Source organism: Oncorhynchus masou, unplaced genomic scaffold, assembly GCF_036934945.1.
Source record: "Oncorhynchus masou masou isolate Uvic2021 unplaced genomic scaffold, UVic_Omas_1.1 unplaced_scaffold_1645, whole genome shotgun sequence".
NCBI classification, from domain to species: domain Eukaryota; kingdom Metazoa; phylum Chordata; class Actinopteri; order Salmoniformes; family Salmonidae; genus Oncorhynchus; species Oncorhynchus masou.
The window spans coordinates 106,019-126,268 of NW_027006561.1; the positions used below are offsets into that span (position 1 = coordinate 106,019).

At 44.8% G+C, this 20,250-nt stretch overlaps 1 pseudogene; it reads right to left on the reverse strand.

Annotated features, from left to right (window-relative positions):
- Positions 1 to 329: 329 nt before the first annotated feature.
- On the reverse strand, positions 330 to 19,527 carry LOC135531561 (interleukin-17 receptor A-like; annotated as a pseudogene).
- Between the last annotated feature and the right edge of the window lie 723 nt (positions 19,528 to 20,250).

Genomic DNA, 20,250 nt, shown 5'->3' on the forward strand with positions numbered 1-20,250 from the left:
TTACAGAAAGCAAATTCTACGTGTAGAATGATGTGTATTCTGTATATCTGCAATATGGACACGATCACGTTTTATTGTCTTGTACAACCAGATATAAGGAAGTGATGTCAGAACAAAATATATGGATTATGCTGTACAAACCCATTGCCTGATTCATTGACTCCAGGTTTGTTCATCATTTCAAATCAGGAAAACTTTTATAGACAATAGTGTTATAACAATATGAAAAGACGATGCTGAACAACTAAAGTGTTTATGATCCAGAGTATATGATTAACACCTGTTTTCAGGAGCCGTTCTCTCCCATTTTATTGCAGAAGCCAGAGTATTTAATTGTTTAGGTAGAGGCCCTGTTACTTAGCCTGGCCAGTGCCACCAGTGGAGCGCTGTCCTCTCCTACAGGGTAGTGGACAGAAGGAGTTCTGTGGGAGCCAGGCCCAGCTCCTGGAGATATAGCCCAGGTCTGACCCACTGACAGGTCTCTTCTCCTGGGCAGCCAGGCTCCATCACCTCCCCACCCTCCTCCATCTCCACCGGCTGGGAGTGGCTTCTCTCTGGCAGGGGAAGGAGGTACTGAATCTGACTATCCATCGGTACAGGTGGGGTAACCTGGATGGAGCTGAAGGACAGTCGTGATTGGCCCACCTTGACAGGAAGTGATAGGTCCATCTCTCCACGCGGTTGTGATAGGTAGCCGTTCACCACTTGGCTCTGTGGACACAGAGGTGATTTCTGGGAGCCACTGAGACCACAGAGTGACAGCTGGAGGCCCATCCAGTTGTTCCAGGGTGCCAGGCCCAGGGTTGACAAGAAGGACCACCCACTTGGAGCAAGGCCCTTCCCGTTCTCTCGGCAGGCAGGCCCATCTGCTGTTCAGGCCCACCTCTCCTGTAGGTGCCAGGACACCTCTCTGGCCAAGGGTGGCCCACTGGCAGCCAGGCTGACAACTAAGGGCCAGGTTGACTCTCCAGGGCAGGGGTGCAGATCAGCCCAGATAAGTACCCCGGGTGGCCAGGCCCATCCGACTGGGTATGATGGGTACACCTGGTGGCTGCCAGGCTGATCCACTTGGAAGAAGCCCAGCACTGGCAGCCAGTCCCATGACCTGGAAGCCAGGCCCACCCATTAGCCAGGCCCTCCCAGGACAGACATTTCTTCTGTTGGCCCAACCCCTTTAGCCTGGGCACCAGTCTGTTTGTGCTATTATTCCACTCCCCTCTGATAACCTTACAGGCCCACCCACTCCAGTTTCACTTAAGGAGCCAGGCCTGGACTCCCTGGCTGTCTTCATTGATCTCTACATCATAGCTGGCCCACCCACTTGGAGGCCCCTTCCTGTATTCTGGAACACACTCTGGCAGCCAGGCCCCTTCCTGGTATTCTGGAACACACTCTAGAACAGGTGGCCCAGGCTTCCTGTATTCTGGAACACATCCTCTAGAACAGGCCCCCCTTCCTGCCAGGCCCACCCACTCTGGAAGCCAGGCCCACACTCTAGAACAGGCCAGGCTCCTTCCTGTATTCAGGAACAAACTCTAGGAGCCAGGTGGCCCCTTCCTGTATTCTGGAACAAACTCTAGAACAGGAGCCTCCTTCCTGTACTCTGGAACAAACTCTAGAACAGGTGGCCCATTCCTGTATTCTGGAACAAACTCTAGAACAGGCCCACCTTCCTGTATTCTGGAACACCCTCTAGAGGAGGAGGCCCCTTCCTGTATTCTGGAACAAACTCCCCACCCACAGGAGGCCCACCCACTGGAGCCTGGCCCACCCTCTAGAACAGGTCCATCCACTAAGGAGCCAGGCTTTTCCAGTAGAGCGTCATACTCTGTCACTAAGGCGAACACTTCCTCCTCACGTTGATGTCAACACACTCCTGTTCAAACCAGTCTGGGTTCTCTAACTGGAAGCCAGGCCCACCCACTAAGGAGCCAGATCTCTCCCGGTGGACATTTGAAGTACTCTTCCACTCCGATCCCCTCGATGTGGCTGACCTGAAGGAATTAAATCATTCATTTTATTTGAGCCAGGCCCGTTCAAAATATAGGAACAGAAAAATATAAAGGCACAACTTTGAGGCCCATTTTACTGAGTTACAGTTCATATCAGGAAATCAGTCAATGGAAGGCCCACCCATTGGCAGCCAGGCCCATTAATCTGTGGATTTCACATGACTGGGCAGGGGCCCACCCGTTTGGCAGCAAGGCCCACCCACTTGGCAGCAGGCCCCAGGAGCCAGGCCCACCCACTTGGCAGCCAGGCCCATCCACTAAGGAGCCAGGCCCACCCACTTGGCAGCCAGGCCCACCCACTTGGCAGCCAGGCCCACCCACTTTGGCAGCCAGGCCCACCCACTTGGCAGCCAGGCCCACCACTAAGGAGCCAGGCCCACCCAGCCAGGCCCACCCACTAAGGAGCCAGGCCCACCCACTTGGCAGCCAGGCCCACCCACTAAGGAGCCAGGCCCACCCACTAAGGCCAGGCCCATCCACTAAGGAGCCAGGCCCACCCACTTGGAAGCCAGGCCCACATACTTGGCAGCCAGGCCCATCCACTAAGGAGCCAGGCCCATCCACTAAGGAGCCAGGCCCATCCACTTGGCAGCCAGGCCCATCCACTAAGGAGCCAGGCCCACCCACTAAGGCAGCCAGGCCCACCCACTAAGGAGCCAGGCCCACCCACTGGCAGCCAGGCCCAGGCAGCCAGGCCCACCACTTGGCAGCCAGGGTTAATCAGCCCACCCATGAGCCAGGCCCACCCACTTGGCAGCCAGGCCCACCCACTAAGGAGCCAGGCCCATCACTTGGAAGCCAGGCCCACCCACTAAGGAGCCAGGCCCACTTGGCAGCCACTTGGAGCCAGGCCCCACCACTAAGGCCAGGCCCACCACCAGGCCCATCCACCAGCCAGGCCCAAGGAGCCAGGCCCACCCACTAAGGAGCCAGGCCCACCCCACTAAGGAGCCAGGCCCACCCACTAAGGAGCCAGGCCCACCCACTAAGGAGCCAGGCCCACCCACTAAGGAGCCAGGCCCACCCACTTGGCAGCCAGGCCCACCCACCAAGGCCCACCCACTAGGGAGCCAGGCCCACCAGGAGCCAGGCCCACCCACTAAGGAGCCAGCCAGCCAGGCCCACCCACTTGGCAGCAGGCCCATCCACTAAGGAGCCAGGCCCACCCACTAGGCCCAGGCAGCCAGGCCCACCCACTAAGGAGCCAGGCCCACCCACTAAGGAGCCAGGCCCACCCACTAAGGAGCCAGGCCCATCCACTAAGGAGTCAGGCCCAGCCAATCAGAATGCCAGTTTTACCCCTAAAAAAGGCCCATTATTACAGACAAAAATATTCCTCAGGACATTTTTAAAGTGGCCCTTTTATTGTCCCCCAGCACAAGGTGCACCCATGATCATGCAGTTTAATCAGCTTCTTGGCAGGCCACACCTGTCAGGTGGATGGATTATCTTGGCAAAGCAGTCCCATGCCACTAACAGGGATGTAAACAAATTTGTGAACAACATTTGATTTAAAAAATCCCAAAATAATAATAGGCCCACCAGTCCCAGAGCTTCCCAGCCATAAGGAGCCAGGCCCAACATCATGGAAGCTAGCACCTTATTTCCACTGTGGGCCTCACTGCTACTAGTGATGCACCAGTATGACATTTTGGCCGGTAACCAATATTTTCCTTGCCAAACAAATAACCGATATTTAAACTTTTAGCCTTTTAAGTTAAATAGTTAACACACACATGGACGCAGAGGTCTAAGGCACTGCATCTCAGTGCAAGAGACGTCACTATAGTCCATGGTTCGAATCCAGAGCTGTATCACATCCGGCCGTGATTGGGAGTCCCATAGGGCGGCGCACAATTGGCCCAGCGTCGTCCGGGTTTGGCGGGAGTAGACCGTCATTGTGAGTTAGAATTTGCTCTTAACTGACTTGCCTAGTTAAATAAAGGTTACACACACACACACAAACACAAACACACACACACACACACACACACACACACACACACACACACACACACACACACACACACACACACACACACACACACACACACACACTCACAGTCACACACACACACACACACACACACACACCACTGACCCTTAAAGTAATTTTGTTGGCATTTACTTATGTCCCCATTACCAGTAAAACATCATCAAAACCTGTTTCTTTCACTTCCTGTGCTGTTTCGCTGTTCAGTCGTTTTCTTTCTCAACCAGGATTTCTATGGAACGCTGTTTGGGTCTTTACATGTCAAACAAGATACACGATAAATATACACTATTTGACCAATCAGGATCTGAATATGACTGCACGTCACTTAATAATTTAACATGTTCATTCATTTTTTTACGTAGTTATGACACATTGACACATTGATCACTCGTATTTCATGTGTCACAACGATTCATCGATACGTACAGTATACTATGATGCTGGAAAAGTTGTCTCGTGCACCTTCAGTGCTGGTCAAAAAGCTAGCTAGCTCATGGATGCAAACGACAGTCTGTTTCAGTAGCTATCGCTAGCTCATGGATGCAAACGACAGTCTGTTTCAGTAGCTATCGTTAGCTAGCTAGCTCATGGATGCAAACGACAGTCTGTTTCAGTAGCTATCGTTAGCTAGCTAGCTCATGGATGCAACACGACAGTCTGTTTCAGTAGCTATCGTTAGCTAGCTAGCTCATGGATGCAACACGACAGTCTGTTTCAGTAGCTATTAGTTAGCTCATGGATGCAACACGACAGTCTGCTAGCTCATGGATGCAACACGACAGTCTGTTTCAGTAGCTATCGTTAGCTAGCTAGCTCATGGATGCAACACGACAGTCTGTTTCAGTAGCTATCGTTAGCTAGCTAGCTCATGGATGCAACACGACAGTCTGTTTCAGTAGCTATAGCGTTAGCTAGCTCATGGATGCAACACGACAGTCTGTTTCAGTAGCTATCGTTGCTAGCTAGCTCATGGATGCAACACGACAGTCTGTTTCAGTAGCTATCGTTAGCTAGCTAGCTCATGGATGCAACACGACAGTCTGTTTCAGTAGCTATCGTTAGCTAGCTATATATATAGCTACAGTTGAAGTCAGTTGTTTACATACACTTAGGTTGGAGTCATTAAAACTCGTTTTTTTCAACCACTCCACAAATTTATTGTTAAACTATAGTTTTGGCAAGTCGGTTAGGACATCTACTTTCTGCAAGTCATTTTTCCAACAATTGTTTGCAGACAGAATATTTCACTTATAATGCAATGTATCACAATTCCAGTGGGTCAGAAGTTTACATGCACTAAGTTGACTGTGCCTTTAAACAACTTGGAAAATTCCAGAAAATGATGTCATGGCTGTAGAAGCTTCTGATAGGCTAATTGACATAATTTGAGTCAATTGGAGGTGTACCTGTGGATGTATTTCAAGGCCTACCTTCAAACTCAGTGCCTCTTTGCTTGACATCATGTGAAAATCAAAAGAAATCAGCCAAGACCTCAGAATTGTTTCTTTAGAAAAAAAATTGTAGACCTCCACAAGTCTGGTTCATCCTTGGAAGCAATTTACAAACACCTGAAGGTAGCACGTTCATCTGTACAAACAATAGTACGCAAGTATAAACACCATACCGTCATACCGCTCAGGAAGGAGACTCGTTCTGTCTCCTGGAGATGAACGTACTTTGGAGCGAAAAGTGCAAATCAATCCCAGAACAGCAAAGGACCTTGTCAAGATGCTGGAGGAAACAGGTACAAAAGTATCTATATCCACAGTAAAACAAGTCCTATATCGACATAACCTGAAAGGCCACTCAGCAAGGAAGAAGCCACTGCTCCAGAACCTCCATAAAAAAGCCAGACTACGGTTTGCAACTGCACATGGGGACAAAGATCATACTTTTTGGAGAAATGTCTGATGTCTGATGAAACAAAAATAGAACTGTTTGGCCATAATGACCATCGCTATGTTTGGAGGAAAAAGGGGGAGGCTTGCAAGCCGAAGAACACCATCCCAACCGTGAAGCACGGGGGTGGCAGCATCATGTTGTGGAGGTGCTTTGCTGCAGGACGGACTGGTGCACTTCACAAAATAGATGGCATCATGAGGCAGGACAATTATGTGGATATATTAAAACAACATCTCAAGACATCAGCCAGGAAGTAAATGCTTGGTCGCAAATGGGTCTTCCAAATGGGCAATGACCCCAAGCCCAAAGTCGTGGCAAAATGGCTTAAGGACAACAAAGTCAAGGTATTGGAGTGGCCATCACAAAGCCCTGACCTCAATTCCATAGAACATTTGTGGGCAGGATGTCACCCGAGTTGACCCAGTTCATTGCTTCACATTCCAACCTTGTTTAACATGATCTAGTCTAAATATGTCATGACTCCAATTGTAACCTTCTGCCTCACTTTCAAAGAGGTACTTTTATTTTGAAGGCAATCCATAAATTCCACTATTGTGCCTCATCCTTATTGTGGCTAGCTTCACAACACATAACCCGGTCGGTCGAGCCTCACTAGCCAGATGAAGCTAGCTGGCTGCTTATAACGTTAGCTTTGGGCAACAGGGTTAAGGAGCTGGCTGCTACTTATTTTCATGAACTGAAGTTCAATTTCAATAGTCGAACAACCAAGTGGCAACCTAGCTAATACTTACTCACAAGGATTCCTAAATCCTTGCTAAGAATAATGGAAATGACTGCAGTTTCTAATGGTCATTGTTTTCAGGCTGGTTGTATTGGTGCTAGCTAGGTAAAGCTAGCTAGGTACCAAGCTAAAGCTAGCTAGGTAAAGCTAGCTAGGTACCAAGCTAAAGCTAGCTAGGTAAAGCTAGCTAGGTACCAAGCTAAAGCTAGCTAGGTACTAAGCTAAAGCTAGCTCGGTACCAAGCTAAAGCTAGCTAGGCACCAAGCTAAAGCTAGCTAGGCACTAAGTTAAAGCTATCTAGGCACCAAGCTAAAGCTAGCTAGGTACTAAGCTAAAGCTAGCTAGGTACCAAGCTAAAGCTAGCTAGGCACCAAGCTAAAGCTAGCTAGGCACTAAGTTAAAGCTATCTAGGTACCAAGCTAAAGCTAACTAGGCACCAAGCTAAAGCTAGCTAGGCACTAAGTTAAAGCTATCTAGGTACCAAGCTAAAGCTAACTAGGTACCAAGCTAAAGCTAGCTAGGCACCAAGCTAAAGCTAACTAGGTACCAAGCTAAAGCTAACTAGGTACCAAGCTAAAGCTAACGAGGTACAAAGCTAAAGCTAGCTAGGTACCAAGCTAAAGCTTTGCTACACCCAAGTTGCGGTCGAACAAATGATGCTATATTACCAACGCGTATTGTAAACACATCGTTCGTGGCCGGTGTTTGATTGGTTGCAGACTTTTCTGTACAGCTTTGACAGAGCTACTGTATCTTTTTTGACACTCAAAGACCCAAACTCTTTCAAATGGCTGCTGGACTTGTTGACTGCTCGATCCACACAGCAGACATTGTGGGCGAGGTTAGGGATGCTGTGTTGCAGGTGTAGCGTAACATTTTACGTGGCGTCATTACGTTATGTAGGTATGGTATGTAGGTATGGTATGTAGGTATGGTATGTAGGTATGGTATGTTATGTAGTTATGGTATGTAGGTATGGTATGGTATGTAGGTATGGTATGTAGGTATGGTATGTAGGTATGTTATGTCGGTATGGTATGTAGGTATGGTATGTTATGTAGGTATGGTATGTAGGTATGGTATGTTATGTAGGTATGGTATGTAGGTATGGTATGTAGGTATGTTATGTCGGTATGGTATGTTATGTAGGTATGGTATGTTATGTAGGTATGGTATGTTATGTAGGTATGGTATGTAGGTATGGTATGTAGGTATGGTATGTAGGTATGGTATGTTATGTAGGTATGGTATGTAGGTATGGTATGTAGGTATGTTATGTAGGTATGGTATGTAGGGATGGTATGTAGGTATGGTATGTAGGGTATGGTATGTAGGTATGGTATGTAGGTATGGTATGTAGGTATGTTATGTCGGTATGGTATGTTATGTAGGTATGGTATGTTATGTAGGTATGGTATGTTATGTAGGTATGGTATGTAGGTATGGTATGTAGGTATGGTATGTAGGTATGGTATGTTATGTAGGTATGGTATGTAGGTATGGTATGTAGGTATGGTATGTTGGTATGTTATGTAGGTATGGTATGTAGGGATGGTATGTAGGTATGGTATGTAGGTATGGTATGTAGGTATGGTATGTAGGTATGGTATGTAGGTATGCGCGTCAGCTTTGACATCCGGTTTTTAACATCGACGTTAAACTAGACATCGGGCCGATACAGATGTCGTCATTTTTTTAGCTAATATCGTCCGATTCCGATGTGTTCACCGATATATCGTGCATCCCCTAACTATTACCTTTAGAAAGCTGGGACCAGACTGGCCGTACCTGTCCCATACACTAGGGTACAGAACAACAGACCAGGCAGGAAGCATAGGGAGATCCCATCAACAAACTGACCTGTCCCGGTGCGTACTTCTCCTGGTCGAGGATCCTGAAGCAGAGCTCCTCAAAGTGCTTCATCAGCTTGTACTTCACAGCGATGTCGAAGACAGACGGCACGTCTCGCTCGCTGCCGACCTCGTCAAAGTAGGCCACCATGTACTTCCCCAGCGCGGCGGCCTGCTGCATGTCAGGCAGGAAGAGGTTGAGGGCCGGCGTCAGCATGTCGTCGATGGGCGACCGGAGGTCCTCTCTCAACGTCACACGACTCTGGCCACACATCGCCCTCCACTTGGCCTGGACGCCACGAGAACAGAGGACCAGGATCTTGTCTGATGATTTGTTGACCTGTAGGAGAGAAGCGGAGAGAGAGGGAGAGGAGAGAAGAGAAGAGAAGAGAAGGGGGAGGAGAGAAGAGAAGAGGAGAGAGGGGAAGAGAGGACAAGAGAGGAGAGGAGGGAAGAGAAGAGGAGAGAGGGGGAGGAGAGGACAAGAGAGGAGAGGAGGGAAGAGAAGAGGAGAGGACAAGAGAATAAGAGGAGAGGAGAGAAGAGGAGAGAGGGGGAGGAGAGGAGAGAATAAGAGGAGAGGAGAGAAGAGGAGAGGGGAGAAAGTATAGAGAGGGGAGGAGAGAGGAGAGAATAAGAGGAGAGGAGAGAGGGGAAAAGACAAGAAAAGAAAAAAGAGAAGAGAAGAAGAAAAGAGGGGGAGAGGAGAGGAGAAGGCAAAAGAAGAGGAGAGGAGAAAATAGAGGAGGGAGAGAAGAGTAGAAAATAAAAGAAGAGGGGGAGAGGGGAGAGGAGAGAAGAGGAGAGAGGGGAGGAGAGAGAAGGAGGAGAGGGGGAGAGAATAAGAGGAGAGAGAGAAGAGGAGAGGGGAGAGGAGAGGAGAGAATAAGAGGAGAGGAGGAGAGAATAGGAGAGAGGGAAGAGAAGAAGAGGGAGAGGGGGAGAGAGGAGAGGATAAGAGGAGAAGAGAGAAGAGGGGGAGAAGACAAGAAAAGAAAAAGAGAGAAGAGAAGAGAAAAAGAAAAGGGGGGGAGAGAAGAGGAGAAGGCAAAAGAAGAGGAGAATATAGGAGGAGAGGAGAGAAGAGTAGAAAATAAAAGAGAAGAGAAGAGAGGGGGAGGGGGTGAGGAGAGAAGAGGAGAGAGGGGGAGGAGAGAATAGAGGGAGGAGAGAATAAGAGAGGAGAGAAGAGGAGAGAGAGGGAGGAGGAGAGAATAAGAGAGGAGAGAAGAGGGGAGAGGAGAGACAGATTTATCAATCCATCCATCTGTGGAAACAGATTTCTTTCCTTGCTAAAGGGAACAACGGTACAGGGAACCAACAACACTTTTACTTCCTCACCGTCTCGTCCTCTTCTCTACTAGGCCTGTATGTTTAAAGCGTTTCAGAGTAGGACAACTGATCTAGGAGCAGTTTAGCCTTTTAGATTATATTGATGGATATTACATGAACAAGGGACACCTGATCCTAGATCAGCACTCCTGGGGTCTACCCGCCTGTTGTCTCTGCCACTCCAGCCAGGGTAGTCTCCCCACAGTGCCCAGCCAGGTTGTGTCTAGAAGGTCCAACACAACCTCGGTTCCACACTTGGCCTGGAGGAAGGCACAGAGCTTCAGAACTATCTTCCTGTAGAGAGGATGGTCCTGAGAGTAGATCACCAACACCTTGGGAGGAACCCTGGGGAGATGAGAGTCTGGGCCTCTGGCTCTATAGCTGGGGGATAGGGGCCTGGTGGGGCTGAAGGAGAGGAGGGAAGGAGGGGAGGGAGAGAGAGAGAGAGATGGAGGTAGGGAGAGAGAGAGTGAGTGAGGGAAAGGAGGAGAGACAGAGACAGAGAGAGAACGAGAGGGAAGGAGGGGAGGGAGAGGGAAAGGAGGGAGAGACAGAGAGACAGAGAGGGAAGGAGGGGGAGAAAGAGAGAATAGAGGTAGGGAGGGAGAGGAGGGGGAAGGGAGGGAGAGACAGAGGGACAGAGAAAAACAGGAGGGAAGAAAGGAGAAATAGAGGTAGGGAGGGAGGAGAGGGAGGGAGGGAGAGAGATGGAGAGACAGAGACAGAGAGAGAGAGAAGAGAGGGGGAAGGAGGGAGAGGGAGGGAAGGGAGGGAGAGACAGAGAGACAGAGGGACAGAGAAGAAAACAGAGAGGGGAAGAAGGAAATAGAGGTAGGGAGAGGGAGAAGAGGGAGGGAAGATGGAGGACAGAGACAGAGAGAACGGGGGAAAGAGAGAGAGAGGGGAGGGAGGGAGAGACAGAGACAGAAAGACAGAGGGGAAGGAAGAAGGAGAGGGAAATAGAGAGATAGAGGAGGGAGGGAGAGAGATAAGGGAGGGAGGGAGAGACGGAGAAGGGAGGGAGGAGAGAGGGAGGGAGACAGAGACAGACCGAGAGGGGGAAGGAGGAGAGGGAGAGAGAGAGGGAAGGGAGGGAGGGACAGAGAAAGACAGAGAGGGAAGGAGGGGAGTGAAGAGAGATAGAGGGAGGGAGGAGAGAGAGAGAGGGAGGGAGGGGGAGAGACGGAGAGACAGAGACAGACCGAGAGGGAAGGAGGAGAGAGGAGAGGGAAGGGATGGAGAGACAGAGAAAGACAGAGAGGGAAGGAGGGGAGGAAAGAGGAGATAGAGGTAGGGAGGGGGGAAGGAAGGGAGGGAGAGACAGAGATGGAGAGAAAGACAGAGAGGAAGGATGAAACTATGAAACAGGAAGTCAGATTGATGCTCCTCCTCTCCTCCCACAGACCATTTAGTCCCAAAATCCATCCTCATTTCTTAACCATCATATTCTGCTAATGTCTTAATTAATGTCATGCATTTAGTTATGGCTACATGGCCGTGCAGTAATGAAGCATATTATATACATATTATAAATGCCTTCATTTCTGTACAGCCAAAGTAAGTCAAATAGAGACTTGTCAAAATAACTTGTTTGTCACTGAGAGCACCCGAATAACCGATTTCCAATACATATTAAGTGAGAGATAATAAGTTAGCGATATTAAGTGAGAGATAATAAGTGAGATAATAAGTGAGAGATAATATGTGAGATAATAAGTGAGAGATAATATGTGAGCCGATAATAAGTGAGAGATAATAATGAGCGATAATAAGTTAGCGATATTAAGTGAAGATAATAAGTGAGCGATAATAAGTGAGAGATAATAAGTGAGCGATAATAAGTGAGCGATAATAAGTGAGCGATAATAAGTGAGAGATAATAAGTGAGCGATAATAAGTGAGCGATATTAAGTGAGAGATAATAAGTTAGCGATATTAAGTGAGAGATAATAAGTGAGATAATAAGTGAGAGATAATAAGTGAGAGATAATAAGTCAGAGATAATAAGTGAGAGATACTAAGTGAGAGATAATAAGTGAGCGATATTAAGTGAGAGATAATAAGTGAGCGATAATAAGTGAGCGATAATAAGTGAGAGATACTAAGTGAGAGATATTAAGTGAGAGATAATAAGTGAGAGATAATAGTGAGAGATAATAAGTGAGAGATAATAAGTTAGTGATAGTGAGAGATAATAAGTGAGATATTAAGTGAGAGATAATAAGTGAGAGATAATAAGTGAGAGATAATAAGTGAGAGATAATAAGTGAGAGATAATAATGAGAGATAATAAGTGAGAGATATTAAGTGAGAGATAATAAGTGAGAGATAATAAGTGAGAGATAATAAGTGAGAGATAATAAGTGAGCGATAATAAGTGAGAGATAATAAGTGAGAGATAATAAGTGAGAGATAATAAGTGAGAGATAATAAGTGAGAGATATTAAGTGAGAGATAATAAGTGAGGCGATAATAAGTGAGATAATAAGTGAGCGATAATAAGATAATGAGAGATAATAAGTGAGATAATAAGTGAGAGATAATAAGTGAGAGATAATAAGTGGCGATAATAAGTGAGCGATAATAAGTGAGCGATAATAAGTGACAGATAATAAGTGAGAGATAATAAGTGAGCGATAATAAGTGAGCGATAATAAGTGAGCGATAATAAGTGAGCGATAATAAATGAGCGATAATAAGTGAGCGATAATAAGTGAGAGATAATAAGTGAGCGATAATAAGTGAGCGATATTAAGTGAGAGATAATAAGTGAGCGATAATAAGTGAGCGATAATAAGTGAGCGATATTAAGTGAGAGATACTAAGTGAGCGATAATAAGTGAGCGATAATAAGTGAGAGATACTAAGTGAGCGATAATAAGTGAGCGATAATAAGTGAGAGATACTAAGTGAGCGATAATAAGTGAGCGATAATAAGTGAGCGATATTAAGTGAGAGATAATAAGTGAGCGATAATAAGTGAGCGATAATAAGTGAGCGATAATAAGTGAGCGATAATAAGTGAGAGATACTAAGTGAGAGATAATAAGTGTGATAATAAGTGTGATAATAAGTGAGCGATTATAAGTGAGCGATAAGAAGTGAGCGATACTAAGTGAGAGATAATAAGTGAGCGATAATAAGTGAGCGATATTAAGTGAGAGATACTAAGTGAGAGATAATAAGTGAGCGATAATAAGTGAGCGATATTAAGTGAGAGATAATAAGTGAGCGATATTAAGTGAGAGATAATAAGTGTGATAATAAGTGAGCGATAATAAGTGAGCGATAATAAGTGAGCGATACTAAGTGAGAGATAATAAGTGAGCGATAATAAGTGAGCGATAATAAGTGAGCGATATTAAGTGAGAGATACTAAGTGAGAGATAATAAGTGAGCGATAATAAGTGAGCGATATTAAGTGAGAGATAATAAGTGAGCGATATTAAGTGAGAGATAATAAGTGAGCGATATTAAGTGAGAGATAATAAGTGAGCGATAATAGGAGCGATAATAAGGAGCGATATTAAGTGAGCGATAATAAGTGAGAGATAATAAGTGAGCGATAATAAGTGAGCGATAATAAGTGAGAGATAATAAGTGAGCGATAATAAGTGAGCGATATTAAGTGAGAGATAATAAGTGAGAGATATTAAGTGAGAGATAATAAGTGTGATAATAAGTGAGCGATATTAAGTGAGAGATAATAAGTGAGAGATAATAAGTGAGCGATAATAAGTGAGAGATAATAAGTGAGCGATAATAAGTGAGCGATAATAAGTGAGCGATATTAAGTGAGAGATAATAAGTGAGCGATAATAAGTGAGCGATAATAAGTGAGCGATAATAAGTGAGAGATACTAAGTGAGCGATAATAAGTGAGCGATAATAAGTGAGCGATAATGGCATCTCTCCTCAACTCACCTTGCTTTCTCCGTGTCCGTAGTTGACAGACGAGACAGCAGACCATTCCACCGACCAGCAGCACCACCGTGGCTGCTGTGGCTGTGTAGACTTTAGGAGATGAAGAATCTCCCGTTAACACAGTCGGAGAGGTCTCTGAAATCACATCAGTGTGTTGTTAGTGGAGAACATGAAATCTATCCTATTTTTACCACGTAATGTAATAGACTTGTGGATGAACCTACCACATATGTTAAACGTTTTTCCTTCTTCGTACACAGTCGTTGTTGCACTGGCTAAAAAACGGATGGATCTAGTAGGGCGAAACAAAGCTTTTACTAGGCCACTATCAGGTACACACAACAGGTCAACAACATAAACGTCTAGCGTTGCTGAACGCTGACGAGCAAATTTGACGGAAACAAGTAGGTTGTAAAGTTGTAAAGGGGGACTTACCTCCACATCAAAATAGCAACAGGTCTGGGGCCACTTCTCCAGGTCAAACACGACAGTCAGCCTTGTCTGGTTGGTCTTTTGGAAAAACACAAGATATTGTCACACCCTGACCATAGTTTGCTTTGTATGTTTCTATGTTTTGTTTGGTCAGGGTGTGATCTGAGTGGGCATTCTATGTTGTGTGTCTAGTTTGTCTGTTTCTGTGTTTGGGCCTGATATGGTTCTCAATCAGAGTTAGTCATTGTCTCTGATTGGGAGCCATATTTAGGTAGCCTGTTTGGTGTTGGGGTTTGTGGGTGATTGTTCCTGTCTTTGTTGCACCAGATAGGACTGTTTTGGTTTTTTCACCTTTCTTGTTTTGTAGATTGTTCTATTTTCATCTTTATTAAAGTACAAAAATAATACAATGATACAAAAATGTACAAAAAGAACCACGCTGCATTTGGGTCCGCCTCTCCTTCAACAGAAGAATCCCGTGACAGATATGAACTCCCTTATCTTTCTAGTGGTTAGAGCGTTGGACCAGTAACCGAAAGGTTGCAAGTTCGAATCCCCGAGCTGACAAGGTACAAATCTGTCGTTCTGCCCCCTGAACAAGGCAGTTAACCCACTGTTCCTAGGCCGTCATTGAAAATAAGAATTTGTTCTTTAACTGACTTGCCTGGTTAAATAAAGGTAAAATAAAAATAAATCAAAAAGACGCAGGTACACAGTGCCTTGGGAAAGTATTCAGACCCCTTGACTTTTTCCACATGTTGTTATGTTACAGCCTTATTCTAAAATGGATTCAATTAAATATAAAAACATCTCAGCAATCTACACACAATAACCCATAATGACAAAGCAAAAACATGGTTTTAGAAATTTTGGCAAACGTATTACAAATAAAAACCAGAAATACTTTATTTATATAAGGATTCAGACCCTTTACTATGAGCCTGTAAAATGAGTTGAGGAGCATCCTGTTTCCATTGATCATCCTTCAGATGTTTCTACAACTTGATTGGAGTCCACCTGTGGTAAATTCTATTGATTGGACATATATTTGGAAAGGCACACACCTGTCTATATAAGGTCCCACAGTGGACAGTGCATGTCAGAGCAGAAACCAGGCCATGAGGTCCCAAGAACACAGTGGCCTCCATCATTCTTAAATGGAAGAAGTTTGGAACCACCAAGACTCTTCCTAGAGGTTGTCACCCAGCCAAACGGGGGAGGAGGGCTTTGGTCAGGGAGGTGATCAAGAACTCCTGGGTTCCTCTGTAGAGATGGGAGAACCTTCCAGAAGGACACCCATCTCTGCAGCACTCCACCAATCAGGCCATTATGGTAGAGTAGCCAGACGGAAGCCATTCCTCAATAAAAGGCACATGACAGCCAGCTTGGTCTAACGGTCTCTCAGACCATAAGAATCAAGATTCTCCGGTCTGATGAAACCTGACACCATCCCTACAGTGAAGCATGGTGGTGGCAGCATCATGCTGTGGGAATGCTTTTCAGCGGCAGGGACTGGGAGACTAGTCAGGATCGAGGGAAAGATGAACGGAGCAAAGTACAGAGAGATCCTTGATGAAAACCTGCTCCAGAGCGCTCAGGACCTCAGACTGGGGGGGGGAAGGTTCATCTTCCAACAGGACAATGACCCTAAGCACACAGCCAAGACAACACAGGAGTGGCTTTGGAACAATCTCTGAATGTCCTTGAGTGGACCAACCAGAGCTTAGACTTGAACCCGATCGAACATCTCCGGAGAGACCTGAAAATAGCTGTGCAGTAATGCTCCCCATCTAAACTGACACCGAGCTTGAGAGGATCTGCAGAGAAGAATGGTAGAAACTCCCCAAATACAGGAGTGCCAAGCTTGTAGCGTCATACCCAAGAAGAATCGATGCTGTCATCTCTAACAAAGATGCTTCAACAAAATACTGAATACTTATGTAAATGTGATATTTCCAGGCTTTTTTAATACAATTTCTAAAAAACTGTTTTTGCTTTTTCATTATGGCGTATTGATGTCATTATGGGGTATTGTGATGTCATCATGGTGGTATTTGTGATGTCATTATGGGGTATTGTGATGTCATTATGGGGTATTGTGATGTCATTATGGGGTACTGTGATGTCATTATGGGGTATTGTGTGTAGATTGATGAGTAAAAAAAACAATGTAATCCATTTTAGAACAAGGCTGTAACGTAACAACATGTAACAAAATGGTCAAGGGGTCTGAATACTTTCCGAATGCTCTGTACGTGTGAAGAAGATTAGAAAAGATTAGAATGTGGGTCAGAACCACAGCGATGAAGTGTGACACAGGATGTGCAGTGTGAAGAAGATTAGAAAAGATTAAATGTTCTAGGTCAGAACCCACTGAAGGGAAAACAACACGTCTCCTACAGCAGGGTAGCTAGTGGAAGGGACGTCTCCTAGGCGGCAGGTAGCCTAGTGGTTAGAGTGTAGAGGCGGCAGGTAGCCTAGTGGTTAGAGCGTTGGACTAGTAACCGGAAGGTTGCAAGTTCAAACCCCCGAGCTGACAAGGTACAAATATTTTGTTCTGCCCCTGAACAAGGCAGTTAACCCACTGTTCCTAGGCCGTCATTGTAAATAAGAATTTGTTCTTTAACTGGCTTGCCTGGTTAAATAAAAAAATAAAAATCAACCGATGTCCTTTGACGTGGTGTAGCGAGCGACAGACACAATTCTGCTGCTGATGCAGTTCTTTACGCAATGAGAAGGATGTAAAATAATAATAATAGAGCACCCTATTCCCTATATAGTGCACTACTTTTGACCAGAAGCCGATAAGTAGTTCACTTGATAGGGAGTAGGGTGTCATTTGGTATACGTTTTGTTTATTTATTTATTTAACTAGGCATGTCAGTTAAGAACAAATTCTAATTTTACAATGACGGCCTACCCCGGACAAACCCTCCCCTGACCCGGACAACGCTGGGCCAATTGTGCGCCGCCCTACGGGACTCCCGATCAACGACCAGTTGTGATACAGCCCGGGATCGAACCATGGTCTGTAGTGACGCCTCTAGCACTGAGATGTAGTGCCTTAGACCGCTGCACCACTCGGGAGGACTAATTAGTTAAAGGGAACCTACATATACCTATTGACTTCACAAGCCCTTCATAAGCCCTTCATAAGCCCTTCATAACATCAATAACCATACCATGTCTGTGTCCTGCCATTGTCGGTTGCTGGAGCACAGTAGTGAGACTCGGTAGTTGTGTGAGTGCTGGTCTGTACTGAACCCAACAGTGAGCGTGGTTCTGCCTTGTGGTCCAGTAGACCGCTCCAGCGTAGTGTTAGGTCTCCACAGACTCCCTTCACACAGCAACAAAGGAACCATGTCAGCACTGAGTAGCAGCATCCTGGAAGTTCTACTACTGGAATCCTGGAATGTTCTACTACTGGAATGTTCTAACTGGAATGTTCTACTACAGGAATGTTCTACTACTGGAATGTTCTACTACTGGAATGTTCTACTACTGGAACATTCTACTACTGGAACATTCTACTACTGGAACGTTCTACTACTGGAACGTTCTACTACTGGAACATTCTACTACTGGAACGTTCTACTACTTGTGTGCGTACACCTCTTATAGAATATTATATTTTATTGTTATTGTCTATTTATTTAGATGTATTTATATAAAAGTATTGAGGAGTTCCTGTGAGTATAAACAGTGGCACCCAAAATGAGGACTGGAACCTGTTTCAGTCCAAGTCAAGACCCGTCACAATACACTATGAACATTATACCTGTATGACTTGATCTTAAGATAGAACAGTAATGTGATTGGTCACTCACCTTCACATAATATAAACAGTAATGTGATTGGTCACTCACCACTTCACATAATATAAACAGTAATGTGATTGGTCACTCACACATAATATAAACTTCTTATAACAGTAATGTGATTGGTCATCACCACTTCACATAATATAAACAGTAATGTGATTGGTCTATAATATAAACAGTAATGTGGATTGGTCACTCACCACTTCACATAATATAAACAGTAATGTGATTGGTCACTCACCACTTCACATAATATAAACAGTAATGTGATTGGTCACTCACCACCACATAAATAAACAGTAATGTGATTGGAACCTCATATAATATAACATTAATGTGATTGGTCACTCACCACTTCATATAATATAACGTAATGTGATTGGTCACACCACTTCACATAATATAAACATTATACCTGTATGACTGGATCACCACTTCACATAATATAAAATATAACATAGTAATATAAACAGTAATGTGATTGGTCACTCACCACTTCACATAATATAAACAGTAATGTGATTGGCCACTCATATAATATAAACAGTAATGTGATTGGTCACTCACCAACTTCACATAATATAAACAGTAATGTGATTGGTCACTCACCACTTCATAAATATAAACAGTAATGTGATTGGTCACTCATATAATATAACAGTAATGTGATTTGGTCACTCACCACTTATAATATATAATATAACTGTAATGTGATTGGTCTCTCACCACTTCTCCATAATATAATCTAATGGGATTGGTCACTCACCACTTCATAGGTTAAATAACATCTATTACCTCACTGTTAATGAATAGACATGAATGGTCACTCACCACTTCACATAATATTTTAACTTCATATAATATAACAGTAATGTGAAACATAATATAAGCAGTAATTGTGTTTCACCACTTCGTAATATAAGAATGTAAAAGTCACTCATATAATATAACAGTAATGTGATTGGTCACTCATATAATATAACAGTAATGATTGGTCACTCAGTCCAAACACACCTTGCTCCTCTGAATCAGGATCTTTACAATCTGTATCAAACTGTTCATGAATCTACACTGTTTGTTTGTTGATGCCAATCCTATGTGCAGTAGGAACAGACAGTAGACCTCTGTACAAAGTCTCTACACTGTGTTTTACTAATCTCACCAAAAGGTACGGTTCTCACCGGGCACAGTGATATGTTGATCGATGTTGTAACCAGAGTGTTTCAGGTTGGGTTTGGGGAGGTTGGAGACTGAGACAACGTATGACAGGCCGGGTTCAACCACCACTCGATCCAGGGAGAAAGACCACTGAGAAACAGACAGTCTGTTTACTAGGGTGAGTCAACGTGTGAATGGATATACCATTAAATTGATCACTTGTAATGCCGTCCTTACCTGTTCATGCTGGATTACGCATGGACATCTTGTCGAAGAATTGAGTACCGAACACACAGATTCTGGTTGGTGGCTTCCATCAAAACATGAAGCTCTGTTCCTTTCAGGGAACTAATGCTTCCTGATGAGAAGAAAGAAGGAGGAGAAGAAGGTGAAGGGAGAAGAAGGTGAAGAATAAGGTGAAGGAGAAAAGAGAAGGTGAAGAAGAAGGTGAAGGAGAAGAGAAGAAGGTGAAGAAGAAGGTGAAGGAAGGTGAAGGAGAAAAGAAGAAGAAAGGTGAAGGAGAAGAAGAAGGTGAAAGGGAGAAGAAGAAGGTGAAGAAGAAGGAAGGTGAAGGAGAGAGAAAGAAAGAATTGAAGGAGAAGAAGGTGAAGGAGAAGAAGGTGAAAGAGAAAAGAAGGTGAAGAAGGAAGAAGAAAGGTGAAGGAAGAAGAAGATAAAAGGAGAAGAAGGAGAAGAAGAAGATGATGAAGGAGAAGAAGAAGGTGAAGAAGGAAGAAGAAGGTGAAGGAGAAGAAGGTGAAGAAGAAGAAGGTGAAGGAGAAGAAGGAGAAAAGAAGGTGAAGGAGAGAAGAAGGTGAAAGGAGAAGAAGAAGATGAAGGAAGAAGAAGAGGTGAAGGAGAAGAAGATGAAGGAGAAGAAGAAGGTGAAGGAGAAGAAGAAGGTGAAAGGAGGAAGAAGAAGGTGAAGGAGAAGAGAAGGTAAAGAAGAGAAGAAGAAGGTGAAGGAGAAGAAGAAGGTGAAGGAGAAGAAGGTGAAGAAGGAGTGAAGGTAAAGAAGAAGGTGAAGAAGGTGAAGGAGAAGGTGAAGGAGAAGAAGGTGAAGAAGGTGAAGAAGGTGAAG